We start from the raw sequence: 12467 nt of genomic DNA on the forward strand, positions 1-12467 counted from the left end.
CAAACCATATCTTATTATAGTTTAATTGATGCGCATATAGATATAATTAAATATCATAAAGAGGCAGATAGATATACATAGAGGAATGGTAGATATCAACTCACGGGCACAGGAAACAGAGAAACATTTAATCTATTTATTTATTCAATTTCATTCTAAACTGTATATATATTTTTAAGGACAGTAAGTGTTTTGGTAATACAATCATTTCACAGGCATTGCACTGGGACACCATTGCCCGATAGAGGGTATGATGTACGATGGTAAAGAAGAAAGTAATTCGTGTTATAGCTACACACTTCTTATTTTTCATGCCCTTATTTGCTTGTTTGTTCACGGTGTTATATATTTGAACAACCACATTACAGTATACTGTGTATCCACCTATTCCCATCCAGGTCAGTGGGTGGGGGTAATGCGCAGTTAATCTGTTTGCTAACGGCCATGTTAAAACGAAGAAGACTCTTCTGGTGACTGACCGGAAGTGGTAGAAAAACAAGATCTTGTATCTGGTCATAATCAGGGCTGGCGAGTTGTGGCGTTAAACGGTATGTAACGCGAAATAACTAGGGATTGCATTTGTTGAAACTAACGGCTAACGTAAGATAGTTTGTGTGACCCACCACGGCATAACGCAAACGTTAAAGCTAACATCAGTCGCGTATTGCTAACGCTACAGTGGCCTCCCTACTGTTGTGTAAACTTGCTTCAGCCGGCATGTGGCTATCGTTAAACGACAAGCAGAGCAGTTATCTTGTAGTTAGATGTACTTAAGTTAAGAGGGAGCTTAGTATTAGTCGTTTCAAACCAGGCCTGTTGTATCTCTGGCTTGACGTCAGCCCTCCACAAGTTAACTGAATGCAACGGCAATAGAGAGATTGCAGCTGTTTCCATCAGATCACTCAGTAAAAAGCATTGCTTGTTTTTCGAAGTGTTTGTGACAAATTCATTCATTCTGTTGGTATCTATATCTGTCTGAGCTTTTCCCTGGCTGAGGTCAAACACAGCTGTTTTTAATAGCGATTCAATGGTTAAAATATATATATATATTTTGATGTTTCTACAGAGTTTCGTGGTCAAACGTGTGTCCTCCACACTAAACCATGGGAGCTGATAGACGGTAACACAATCATATCCAGAGCAGAAGTGCCACCTACAGAATCCAGTTTATTCGTATAGTTCACTGGTGCTTCACTGCTGCTTTTCTTTTTCAGGCTCAGTCGGGGTGAACGTAGTGGGAGATATGGTTTGGATGGGAGGAGAGATGATCCCGAGTGGCAGGAACGACGACGAGGTAGGGATGTGGAGAGGGATTATGATCGGCGCTGGGGTGATGATCGACACCGAGAGCACAGAGACAGACACAGAGACAGTCCAGAGGTGAGTAAATGGAAATAGCTTTGTAGGATCACGTCATGTTCACACCTGTAGGGGAAGGATGCAAAATATCTGGGTTCTAACTTTAATAATAACAGCTTTGTTTTTGTTTTTTTCTCAGCAACAGAGGGGCCAAAAACGACGCAATAGTGACGGATTCGATGATGAATATGATGGGGATTATCCAGACCAGCACTACAAAATGGAGCAGGAGGAGGAGAGCAAGACTATTATGCTGAGGGGTCTCCCTCTTAATGTCACAGAGGATGATGTAAGTGTCTCGGATGCTTTTTAATGGTAAACTCACAGTGAGTGTTAGTACTACAAGGTAGACCTCTGGCATTTCCATGAATACCTCATGTGGAACAGCAAATCACTTGCAAGCAAGCAGACAAAATTCAAATCTGTAATCTGACCTGGAATCAATACCTGAGATGCTTTGTGGTTTTTAAATAAGTGTAAATTGTCAAAATCAGAGGCAGCTTCTGCACTGATACCTTTCAAATGTTGAAATGGTATGAGCATTTACCTGCCATCCAGCAGCTGATCTGTCCTCACCAAAAGTTCTGAGGGTCTGTGACCTGACTAACTTAGCTAGGAAGAGGCAGCTGACTGGCTATTTCCCCTAAACTGATTTCTGATTGATTGATATGTGTGTCTACTATTTCCCTCTCTCTCTCCCACTCTCACTCTCTCTCCTTTAAGGATGTCACAGTTTTTTGACCCAAAGTGAAGCAATGGGGCACTGTTATGTTACTTGTTTGACACAAAGTGAAGCAGTAGAGATGTATATATTGTTCAGTTATTTATTTACCACAAAGTATTGAGTAAGACCTTTGAAGTGGAGCACTTTATGTATAATTAATGATTCATTTAAGAAAGCGTGGGTGTGCCTCCTTCCACACGCTGACCTAGTGATAGTGTTGGCTTGATGTTGTCAAGACAGATGGAGTAATATTGAAAGAAGATGAATTTGACCCTCTGCCTGCATCTTCCAGATCCGCTCAGTGCTCGAGCAGCTGCCGGGGCCGCACCCTGTGGAAGTTCGTTTGATGAGGAAAAGCAGAGGTGAGTGCCACTGTTGAGAGGAGTGTCTCACATTCACCTCCATGCTCCTGTATCGACATCCCTGAAAAAAAAATAAACTGTCAAAAGGTTCCTTTGTGTCATATAGATTGCCTGATTTTGGTGATGGGGCAGGTAAGGAGGTACCTGTATGCAGTTACTTGCTATAATAAACAAAATGCACCACCATGCCTATGACCTTGTAAGCACCCTTCCCAACTACAATTTGAGCTGGACTACACTAGAGGTCGACCGATTAATCTGTGCTGATAGGAAGTTTTACAAACTATCAGTATCTTGGATCCAATGGTGGCTGATGGCTGTGCAGCCTCTGCCAGTCACATAGGGACTCCCATCGCAATTTTGCACGTACATACATACTTTGACTTGGATTCAACTGTGTGTGTGTGTGTCTGTCTGTTTTGGGGGGATAATCACCTTTAGGCTTCAACTATTCCACTATCGGTCGGCCTCTAGACTGTACAAGTGCTTTGTGAGTTTGAATGTTGCATTCTAACTAACACACCTCCCATCTATATTTGAATACTGTCTCTAGGTATAAGCCGAGGTTACGCCTTCGTGGAGTTTTATCGCTTGCAAGATTCTACCCGATGGATGGAGACCAATCAGGTTGCCTCAACAATCACCAAGTTTAGAATTATTCTTGGAGATTAGAGCCCTAGTTAACCAACACGATTGACAGATTATGAGAGTTGTGCAGTATTTGCAGTATACAGAGCTAAAGACTGATGGTATTTAGTTGGAGGACTGTATCATAACCTTGGTCATGCAAAGCAAATATTTTTTATGATTACACTTCTGATTAAAGTTTCAGCCAATATAAAAGTATCTTGGCTAATTAGTTTACTGTATGTTGTCAATTCAGTGTTGATTCAGTGTATAAATTGCTGTTTTTTTCTGCTCTGTTACAAATATGAACAAATACAGAAAATATTAAATAAACCGTATAAGCCTTTTGCCTTTCCTTATGAAGAGTATGCTTCCTGTTCACAGAGTGGCCCAAGCCCACATTCTGCTCCAGCTCAGTCACTTGGACATTTTCTCATCTCCGTTTAAAGTCCGAAGGCTGGAGTGGGACATGGACGAGCTGGCAGCACTCCGTTCCCAAACACTGCTCCCTCATACACAGAACAGCAGCTTTCTCTCTGAACTTGTCTTTCTGCCTCTGTTCACTTTTACTCCTGAGACACTCTACTGAAGCCTAGCCACTATCCCGTTCCAGCTGCTCTCCCTCATGGGATTTGCCTGAAACGTCAGAATTTAAAATAATTGGGTGCCTTTTGACTTCACAGAACAGGCTGGTGATCCAGGGGAAAAGCATCGCACTGCAATACAGCAAGCGGAGGCAGAACGTTGAAAATTGGCTTTGCACAGCAGTGAGTCTATTTCTCTTTTTATGAGCTCAAGTAACTTTATTTTGCATTTGCACAGGTGCAGAGTACAGGCACACTGTTCACCCAGCTAAAGAAAAAAACTGTAAACAAAGAAGGGGGGGGGGGGGGGGTTAATGACTGGTTAAAAAGAACCAGAAACACAGAGAACATATCTGGGCCATACATTGAGTAAAAAACTGTTAAGGTAAATTAAAGTACAAAGAAGTAAAACCAAAAATACAATATATGAGTACATGTACTAGCCTGTACAGGTTTCACCAGCAGGCCTGTTGGACATGGACTCAAAACGGTCATGCTTGTTAAGTACCAATATGTATAAAAGTCAGTATAACGTGCATGTGTGCTTAAGTGTTGCACTGACTTTGTCACATTGTCTTTGGTTCGTCGTAGTGTGGTGTGTACAATTTCCGGAAGAAGCTGAAGTGTTTCAGGTGTGGAGCATCCAAAGATGGTGAGTTGTTACTTCAACAAACCAAAAGTGTCATTTTTGTACTTCTCTGCAAGTATCTTCCACTGTGTCTGGCACTGTTTTGCATGCTTGCACTGAGTGATGTAATCGACAGTACGCGTCACTCTCCTTTGTCGTTGCTGACTACAGAGTGGCAGTCATCGGAATTGAGTGGTTTAAATGCTGAGTCTCAACAGCAAAGAGATTACACTGGAGACAGTGAGTGTGTTTTTCACCACAAAGTCAAATATTACATTCCTCTAATAATCACACTCAGCATTTATTCACGAATGATTTTTTGTTTGCAGCAATAATTTTGAGAAACGTTGGCCCTCTTTCAACTGTTGATGGGATTTTGAGCGTATTGACCTCCTATGCCAACCTGTCAGCGGCCAACATCCGCCTCATCAAAGACAAGCAAACAGGACAGAATAGAGGCTTTGCCTTTGTTCAGCTGTCATCTCCCTTGGTATGTTATTTCTGTAGCCAGTCGTTAGTCATAATGCATGTTTTCTTTCCGGGGTGTGCACACGTGAAAATCTTACATCTTCGCTTCTTGTATAGGAGGCTTCCCAGCTGCTCACCGCTCTCCAGAGCCTTCAGCCGCCTCTAAAGCTGGATGGAAAAATAATTGGGGTGGATTATGCCAAGAGTGCAAGGAAGTGAGTCATACACACTGATTGATTCAGCTCCCTGTAAATATAGTACACGTAACCTCTTTTGGATCTGCACCACGTGGGAAGTTGTAACCCCACATAGTAAACTGCAGGTATTTCTATTCATTTTTGTTGTTGTATTGCACTAAAACAGAATCAGGTTGGTTCATTTTTTTCTAAAATTGACACTCTTAATCACATTTTGCAGTATTCAAGTGCAAGTGTATGTAAAGCAAATGCAGGACAAATATTAACCTGCATGCGCTGAAAAATGAAGGTTTGACTAATCGCTGTGTGTCCTTTCCAGAGACTCAGCGCAGCCCGATTGGATCAGAGCCAGTGCTCTGTCTGTTGCCAGCACAGCCATAGCTGCTGCTCAGTGGTCATCGAGCCAGGTATCAGACTTTCACTTGTGTTATTTTGTATTTCGAAGTACTGTAAGACTTCAAAAGTAAGAAGGCAACTAAAGCTGAATCAAATGACTCCGTGCAATATAAAATGTTTGCTGTCATGCTGATCTTACTGAGAAAAAAAACTCTACACAGCCTTCATTTGATTATTTTGGTTTGCCACTCAGTTTTCATGGGGCCCCCGAGGAAGATAAACGTATGCAAGTGTTGGGCCCAGTGATTTCCACGATGCAGAAAACACAGATGGAATTTAATTCTAAAAAGGGGAATCAACTGTAAAATGCAGAATATTGTGGAAATTGGCAAAATTGTGGATGCGATTTATGAAAGTTAGGGTTTTCCCTCCCATTATAAAAATGTGCTTAAATCGTAGAACACAGAAATCAGAAAAATTAAAAAGGAAAACACAGAATTTTGGAAAATATAAAATAGAAACTGGAAAAATCAGATTTCATCGGGCCCTGTCAGCGGGGTGCTGATTCTCAGTTGGATCGTCAATATAAGAAATGCTGACATTACAAGTCATTTGAAAGAGAGGAATTTAATGTGCACATTTTAATACTATGTCTCCAAGCTACAGGAAAGGTCGGCTGAAATCACACATTGTTATTATTTGCATGAAGTATTTCAAGGGATTTTTGTTTTTTGTTCTTGATTTTGCTCTCATCCCTGTATTTTCTTATAGATACAACAAGGTCCAGGTACCAGCTCTGACTACTTTCCTCTGCCTGAGGCCTATGCACAGCAAACACAAGTCCGTCTATTATACACTTTTATATATAGACTATCTATCATGACAGTGACTTTAACTAGGAAAACCAACAATTGACTCAACGTTTTCTTTCTTTTGATGCAGGAAAATAATTATCATCTGTGGCAGCAGCAGCACCAGCAGCAGCACCAGCAGCACCAGCAGCACCAGCAGCACCAGCAGCACCAGCAGCACCAGCAGCACCAGCAGCACCAGCACCAGCAGCAGCCGCAGCCGCAGCAGCCTGAAGGATCGGCTCCTGTCATTGGAGATGGATTACTCAGAGGTAATAAGAGCCGTCAGTCACTCTGAGATATTTTGACAGATTTTTATACTATAGCTGAGATTGTTCATTTTATCTTAACCAACTGTTTTTAGCTGCTCCAGAAATGACGACATCGATCCCTGCCGCCACAGGGGTCGTCATATCCCAGGCAGCTCAACTTTACCAGCCTGTCATTATCAGCCAGCCTGCCTTACAGGTAGATGGTGTATTAACATGGCATCCATGTACTGCAAAACACAACCAGTAATTTACTATTTACTAGACTGGTATTGTATGGTGGATGCAGAAGCAAATTTTTATTTTATCTTTTTTCTTCCCCTCAATCTCAGTCACATCAGTTAGCAATGACCACGGATGCAGCAGAAGAGGCTGCAAATGTCTGCGCCGCATCACTGGTCACACCAGCACCTTCTGCTGTTGAAGCCACCGTCTGTGCTGCCCCGACTGCGAACACTACAGGTAACATTAGTCAGCTACACAATGGCCCCTCTGTATGTGAATGAAAAGATTAACCTTAGATCAATTTTATGCGACTTTCACACGCGTCTCTCCTCAGGGTTCGTACAATGTCTCGACAGTTTTGAAAATACAGAATATTAACCGCTGTGTTAGGTTAGGAAAATTCTTGAATTTGAACGTACTGATTGAATAATGCACACAACTGCTCATGTAAACCAAAAATCTTTTAATATTTGAAATGAAATGATCTTGTCGTCGTTTATTGAAAGTGCCTGAAGGTTTCTGTCTTTGTAGCTGTAGTTGCCCCTGACACCTACACATACCAGTATGACAAGGCTTCAAGTTACTACTACAACGCTCAGACTGGCCTGTACTATGATCCCAGCAGCCAAGTAAGTATCCTGTGGTCTCACTGTACATCCATGCCAACATGTCATTTATTTTATCCAGGACTGTTTATGCAGTTCATTATGCTTGTCATCAACAGTACTACTATAACTCTGAGACTGAGCAGTACCTCTACTGGGACAGTGAAAAGCAGACGTACGCCCCTGTGCCGGCTGAATCCGACACAATCACAGAGTCACCGTCCAAAGAGCCCAGAGGAAAAAAAGAGAAGCCCAAAAGCAAGTCTGCACAGCAGGTAAGTGCTACTTAAAAAAGTTGTTTCTGTGCGCCTCATATCTTGCTATTTCAGTGATACCTTACTTAATACAATTGCAGATCGCAAAGGACATGGCACGCTGGGCCAAAAGCTTCAATAAGCAAAAAGAAAGTTTTAAGAGCTGTTCGCAAACCTGCGGGCTGTCCAAGGAGGACAGGAAGGAGTCCGCGGCTGCCGACGCAGGTTTCTTTCTCTTTGAGAAAAAGGTATTTTTTTTAAGTATGTTTTTACTGGATTTGTGTTATAGCATAATTCAAACAGTTTGAACTAACTGGGCAGTCCTATTCATCCTGACACACTAAAAATGGCTAACAGCATAACTGACTTTGACTCTGTCTCCATCCTTTTGTATGTATTATTTGTTAATGAGATTTGTTGCTTCCTTTTAGCAGATGGGAGGTTTTGACATGCCGTCCCTGATGATCGAGCAATTGGAGATCCCAGAGCAGGACACTTCAGCTAGGGTTTGTTTTGTGGTGTTGCCTTTATGTCCCCACGTCACAGTTATTAATGGAAAATGAATCCCGTAACACTTCACCTTTTTCCGCGTCACATTCCAGAGTAATCTGGTTGCTGGCTACCACGGAGATGGCGACGCAGAGGAGGGCGCCTCCTATCGAGCAGTGTATGAGGAGGGAAGAATAACAGACTGGAAGAAGATGGTGTGCCTGCTGTGTCAACGGCAGTTCCCCAACAAAGAGGGTCTGCTGCGTCACCAGCATCTCTCTGACCTCCACAAGGTGAGGATGGGGAAACAGCAGGCGTTTAATCTGCAAGGAGCCATGAATATTCTGAGCGCTGCCATCTGTTCAGTGTATAAAGATCTGATGCAAAATCTAAAGGCCATTATTGATCTTATACTGTCTCGAGTTTATATATGTGTGAATATGATATTTACAGCTGCTTTCAATTGTTATAGCAAAACTTGGAAATTCAGAGAAAATCAAAACTCACAGAAGCTGAGCTGGAGGAGCTGGAGAGGAAAGAAACTGAGGTATTTGACTCAATAATTTGTACCCATCAGTAATTTTTGCAACAAGGGACACACTGAATAAAGTTTCATGGTATTTTAACAGCTGAAATACAGAGACAGAGCTGCAGAGAGAAGGGAGAAGTACGGCGTTCCTGAACCTCCCGCACCCAGGAAGAAATTCTATCCGCTGCCAGTGTAAGTGGAGGAGTTTAATCTCTCTGCAAACCATCTGTGGCATTTCACAAGTGGACCCTTGTGATCCTGATCAACACTTAAAATGTTTTCAGAGTGTCTGTTTGCAGCCAGGTGAGAGTAGTCACACAGCAGTTATTCGCAGTTATTTACACTCATCGCTAGGTGATGTAGTTAGTATAAAGGGCCACAAAGCTCACATATGATGGAGGTTGTGGTGGATGAATGGGTCAAACACAGGACTTTCACCCTGGAGACCGGGTTTCGAGTCCTGCGTGAAAGCACAAGTCTACTGTAGTTTAAAGACTTTCGATTTTCAGTCGCAGTTTGGTTAAGTTTAGCAACAAAACTACTTGTTTAGGTTTAGGAAATAATCATGGTTTGGGTGCATATAGCATTATTGGCTATGAACAGCTGGGTGCTTTCATTTTTAACATCTCTTGTCATTCACCTTTAACAGAAACTACGAACAGACCACCAAATGCGGCCTGACAAGTGATAATATCGGGAGTAAAATGTTGCAAGCAATGGGCTGGCAGAGGTCTGGGGCGCCACCAACAGGGCATCACCACGCCCATATCGGTGAGGATCCTGACAACAATTCCTTTTACATTTTTCTTCAAATTAACACTCATCGCCCCACCAGCTCAGAACAGATGGAATATGCATGTCAATGTGTTCTTTTTCACTCGCAAAGCAATTAACACCGTTACCTGAGGGCGACCTGTATCCAATCTGTCTCCTCTAATGACCGTCTCTGCTTCTCCCCACAGGCTTCATTAAGGACCAAGGGCACAGGCCTGGGTATTAAAGGAAGCTCATACGAACTCTCAGCATCTGACACCTACAAGGATGCCATTCGTAAGGCCATGTTCTCACGCTTCGCTGAGATCGAGTGAACTGGAATGAGAAATACATTTTTATTTTGTGGCCAAATGATCCCACTGTGAAATGCATCCCCCTGTATAAACTTAAACTGTCATTTCTATCTTCTCTTTTTATAGAAAATGCAGATTTTGTTGTACATAGCTACATATTTTGTCACCCAGAATGTTTTCAGTTGAGTGAACATGTAAATGTTGTATGATTTTTGTACATAAAATGATGTGGGCCTACTGAGGTTTTCTCTGTGAAAATCAATAAAAAAACAATTTGACAATTAAACCTGACCTTTGTGCTCAACAATACGAGTCTGCAAAATGTTTTCTCCCTTTATAAGAAACTTCTCATCATGAGAAAATAGGAAACACTATATGCAGAGTTGCAATCTGATATAACAGGTGATTGAATGATTCAGTGCCATGCAGCTCTTCTCCATTATTCATAATACACCTCGGCTTCTGCACAATTACTGGCTGCTATACCATAAAGAAGTGTGATTGGCATTAATGAACTCTTAGGATCAAAATCTAAAGGTTATGGTGGACTGAGAGCCGGAGCAAGCTGTCATTCTTCCAAGTTACCTGACAATGTGTGGGGATTCCTGTCAAGTTGTATTACTGAACAACCCTGCTGAGCTGCATGTTTATTACTTGGCTGGTATCTGCAGGTTGAGTTAGTTTCATGATTCATCACTAGCCGCAGCTAATGATTATTTTCAGTATGAATTAATCTGTTGGTCATTTTCTTGATTAATCTATTTATTGCTAGGTTTGTAAAATGTCAGAAAAAAAAGGTTTAAGGCCAATCACAATTCTCCAACGCGCCGAGTGACACCTTCAGCCATTCAAACCTCAGAATTATTCAGTTTACTGTCATTTAAGCCGAGGAGCAGATGCAAATGGTCACATTCGAGAAGCTGAATCCATGAATAATTTGGCACCTTTGCACGAACAATGGCTCAAATGATTAATCAGTAATCAAAACAGTTGCTGATTAATTTTTTGATAACTGACTAATCAACTAATGGATTAGCTGACTAATCGTTTGAGCTCAAACGTTATGTACTGTTTCATTTTTACAATACGTCATCATTTTAAACGTAAAACCTAAATATGAAAAGTAAGTAGCCACTTTAGCTGCCAGGAGCTCGAGTATGAAATGCGAGACATCAACATCGACATGCATGTAGAAAACTCTTCCTCGGTGATGCTGAATCTTCCTCACTCAGCCACCGCTCTGTATGTAGTCCATTACTTCTGCCAGGCCCTCTTTGGCTGCCTTCATATCCTCTTCCCTGAAGCTTAATGGCTGGCATGCTTCACCAGCTCCCACTTCAGTGGGGATGCCAGCACTTTTGAAGATGGCCCACAGAATCTTTGGTACGTTTGTTCGGGTCATTCTGCCTCTCGGCTATTTCCTGCAAGAGCTGAGGGAAAGCTTGAGGATAGACTGCAGTGGGAGGCCACAATAAGGCAGCACAGTAGCTCCTGGCACTTCAGTGGGTGTGTGTTCCTCATGCTGCAGCTCTGTGATGACAAATGTCCAGAGTGGGGCTGCTTAGCTCTTAATTCCTGGGAAGGATTTCCCAGCTTTCCTGTGGATCTCAAGCAGGTGAATTTAAAGTAACTTCAACAGTTTAGACCAACAGTCGAGTGATGAAGATCTTAAGTTAACAATCTGCTTGTTTATATCATGTGTTGTGCACATGTCCCTGATGTGTTTTGTCTGAAGAGCAAATATTGCCTCTCATTCTCACCACTAGGGGGCAGTGTCACTTTTAGCAGGTGTTTCTTCAAGCAGTTACTATTAAACATGATAAAATGACAAAAACGTTACAATGAAATACATGAAAATTGTCCTCTACCATATAAGAATTTAATTAAAAAATATTTCTTTACAAGACTCTTACTTTTTTGTCCGTTAATAATGTTAAATGTACATTTATGCTGATAATTCGAGCGCTTTCATGTGTGATTGCCTGTCAGATCAAATGCTTTCTCCATCTTGCTGTGACTGTAGTTTTTTATCAGTGCAGCTGCTTACAGCAGCACCGTCTGTCCCACAGCGACATGACGGTGTCCTCACTGCTGCTGGGCACAGGATGGGGTGGAGCGGGGAGGGGGTGGGGGGATTAACATCACTCATGTGTCATAATACGACAGTCACACTGGAGCAGCTAGAGGTGCATTTGAATCATGTCCGTTTGTTTTTACTGCAGAGATCCTGTCACCTGTTATTTCATGCATCATAACAGGGAACACGGGAAGGCCGGACGCCAGCTCTTTTCGAGGTCTCCTCTTGAGTGACAACAAACAGAGCAGATTAACCACCCCTGTAGTAGCAGAATGACAGCTTTGATCTCCCTGTTGATTAAAACTGCAGCACACAATGAACTGTGCTCACTGTCTCACAGGGACACTTGTGAATGCCTACTCAGTTTTCACATGGCATTGGCTCAGCTTACCAGAATCTGTGTCAGTTGACTAAGCCGTTTTGCATAACACAGTCAGTGGCCTCACTTGTGCTGAATAAAATTGTGAGCGGATGAGGTTGGCATGTGTACAGCATTTCCAAAATGTATAGAGAATGTGATAGGAATAGGATTTCAGTAAATACTTGCATGCCCTAGAAACAGCTCAGGCCTTTTAGTGAAGATGAACAGATTCCATATTCTTATTTTTGTCATGTATTGCTGTGCCACATTGGAGCAGATCATATAACTTAAATAATGGCTGCTTCATCATTAAGCAACACTACGTCTTGCCTTTCATGTTTCACTTCTATTGCAACAGATTGCAGAGCAACATAGACACTTTCTCTTTATGACACTTAAGTGTAACTCAAACTTCAGTGTAAATATTCATTAAAAATGTGGGAAGAAAGATCTCA

General features: G+C 42.0%; 1 pseudogene; it reads left to right on the forward strand.

Annotated features, from left to right (window-relative positions):
* Positions 1 to 446: 446 nt before the first annotated feature.
* LOC121615964 lies at positions 447 to 9875 on the forward strand (annotated as a pseudogene).
* The last annotated feature ends 2592 nt before the right edge of the window (positions 9876 to 12467 follow it).

This window comes from Chelmon rostratus, chromosome 2 (genome assembly GCF_017976325.1).
Source record: "Chelmon rostratus isolate fCheRos1 chromosome 2, fCheRos1.pri, whole genome shotgun sequence".
Classification (NCBI taxonomy): Eukaryota; Metazoa; Chordata; class Actinopteri; order Chaetodontiformes; family Chaetodontidae; genus Chelmon; species Chelmon rostratus.